Source organism: Pinus tabuliformis, chromosome 9 (genome assembly GCF_031772625.1).
Source record: "Pinus tabuliformis cultivar Carrire ecotype Pingquan chromosome 9, CPIR1, whole genome shotgun sequence".
NCBI classification, from domain to species: domain Eukaryota; kingdom Viridiplantae; phylum Streptophyta; class Pinopsida; order Pinales; family Pinaceae; genus Pinus; species Pinus tabuliformis.
This window is the reverse complement of record NC_142307.1, coordinates 1,384,485,474-1,384,488,029: the sequence shown is the minus strand read 5'-3', so window position 1 is coordinate 1,384,488,029 and position 2,556 is coordinate 1,384,485,474. Positions and strand designations below refer to the sequence as shown.

The window sequence follows — 2,556 nt, the reverse complement described above, 5'->3', positions numbered from 1 at the left end:
CAAAGTCGCATTCGGGCTTAACCTTTCTCATCTTATTTGGCCTCTTCCCGAGGCGGAAGAGGCCTGACCATGGGTTATATTGGTTTTAAGGCTGCTGCATTTTGGCTAACTGTAAAAGGGCTTGTTTTAATGTTAACATTAGTTTTGAAACATTAAATGTTGGGATGGGCAGATAGTTACAAGCAACCTATGATAAGTTCATTAGCATAAGTTCATTATCAATCGCACGTAATTACTACAAGTGTGTTTGCATGTGTTACAGGTGGATGATGCAGCGCAGCTGTGCTCTGCTTTATAATCGTCTTCCACCTGCTCTTTTGTGCGTCGTCTTCCACCTGCTCTTTTGTGCGTCGTCTGCTTTCGTTCTGTGAACAAGGTATCGTCTTCTTAACCAAATGCATCCTCATCTATTTTGAATATATGCTTATACTGTAATGGAATCTGAGACCAAGTTGCTTAAACATCTAACTTAGCAATTGTCTAGCCTTGAAGGTTGAACGCTACGGACCTGCTGGAGAGGCTGAGAGGAAAGAGGCTCATGTTCGTCGGAGACTCCATCAGTCGTAACCAGTGGGAATCCCTGCTTTGCGTTTTGAAAACTGTAGTGCCTGAAAACAGAAAGACCTTTGGAACGAGAGGTGCATCAACTGCATTCGTAGCTCAGGCAAGTTTTTTTGTCCGTTCTCTTCGTGCATGGCAGGTGTTCTGCTGTCCGTGCTCTTCCTGCATGGAAGAGTGCCAGGAGGCGCCTTCAATTGAATTTGCTTTGTAGATGTCTGCACGCTGTTGTAACCGCATGTAATCCATTTGCTTTGTCGATGTCTGCACCCTGCACGCTGTTGTAACTGCCTGTAATCCATTCTATTTTTTCCATTCCGTAAGTCTATTATACACCGCTTTGCATTCTTGTTCTTATGGTTGCACGCTGCTGTAAGTCTATTATACACCGCTTTGCATTCTTGTTCTTATGGTTGCACGCTGCTGTAACTGCCTCTGAGTCTCTCGTAGGGTTTAACATTCTTTGGTTGCAGGGTGTAAGCTTTAATGGCAGCTATGGCAGCTAGGTAGATTGAGATTTGAGCGATGAAGAGTTACCTGGATCATGCTCTGGCCATGAGCCCTCTGTTGCACTTCCTTTGCATTCTTGTTCGTATGGTTGCACGCTGCTGTAACTGCCTCTGAGTCTATTATACACTCCTTGTTCGTAGGGTTTAACATTCTTTGGTTGCAGGGTGTAAGCTTTAATGGCAGCTATGGCAGCTAGGTAGATTGAGATTTAAGCGATGAAGAGTTACCTGGATCATGCTCTGGCCATGAGCCCTCTGTTGCACTTCCCGGAAGAGCTGGAGCGGATCAAAATTCCGTCCGAGTGGTAAGTCCGACATTCAGGTAAGTGGCGAAAATTAAATCCAGTGAACAGATGATTCAGGGCATTTCGCTGGCCTCGCTTCGTTCAGGAGCCGAATTAACTGAGACCGGAGCCGAATTAAGAGATGCTGGTCTCAAGCAGGGTTGGGCTGGCTCCTCATCACGCTAGTGTTGGGCTTGCTCCTCGTAAGGCTTCATGTTGGGCTTGCTCCTCGTAAGGCTGCAGTCTAACTAATTCCCTCCTCCGTCTCGACCTTTCGTGGTTTCTAGTTGATCGTGCAAGCCCCTCTAGTTCACTCATCTGTGGCCGCAGGGTATGTCTGAGGCACTGTAGTAGCACCAAATTATTTCTCAAGCCCTGATTGTGGCAGCGAGTACTATCTGAGGCACTTCTTGGGCCTGGTTTGTGGCAGCGAGAGGTTTCTAGCAACCTGGTATTGAATTAATGGTGACAGTAGGCTGGAATTCCCTCCATGAGTTAGTGAATAGTGGAACTGAGACAGCAAGGAAGTGAGGGATCCCTTCCCTGTAGCAGCAAAGTGGGAACCCCCATTCTGAAGCAGCGAGGGTGCATTTAGGCCCGCGGAAGAACCCCACATGCCTGTACAGGTCCCTTGTGGTAGCAGAGGTCGAGATGCTGTTTCTGAGGTTGCTGGTAGCAGAAATAAACACCTGTGAGCAAACGCGCTAAGTATCGATACCGTGGCGGGCCGTGGAACGACCACTCTGTATCGGGGGCCAAAATCTTCCGCACTGTCGCGCCATCTTTCGATTCTACCGCAACGTACAGCCGAAGAATAGCCTTTTTATTTTCTTCACCCTCCAATGCGCAGTCTGTTGAGTAAGTTGGGTTAACGAGCATTGAAGACGTTGGAGATTACAGAGACCAGAACAGCCAGACAGCAGGTGAATCAAAGGCCATGGGAGGAATTAATTGGTCTACATGGGAACAATTAGTGGGTGCTCTGTGTTGAACGCTGGCTTTGTGAATGAGTTACATATGTTAGCTTGATGCAACATTTAAGTGCCGCTGTTACGGATTGCATGCTATGTAATGGTGATAGAGGATAGAGTGGCAAGGCATGTGGCTCTCATGCGAAGGCCCACATAGTCCACTAACTTTTTTTCCTTTTTTTTTATTCCATGCGCCTTTACCTGCCAATGATAATACAATTACATGATTCTGCC

General features: G+C 46.9%; 1 long non-coding RNA gene across 1 annotated transcript; it reads left to right on the top strand.

Moving 5' to 3' along the window:
- The first annotated feature begins 236 nt into the window (after positions 1-236).
- On the top strand, positions 237-567 carry LOC149153651 (uncharacterized). The gene is made up of 2 exons (XR_016262195.1): positions 237-376; positions 493-567. It is a non-coding gene; the product is annotated as an uncharacterized LOC149153651 (long non-coding RNA).
- Positions 568-2,556: the final 1,989 nt, after the last annotated feature.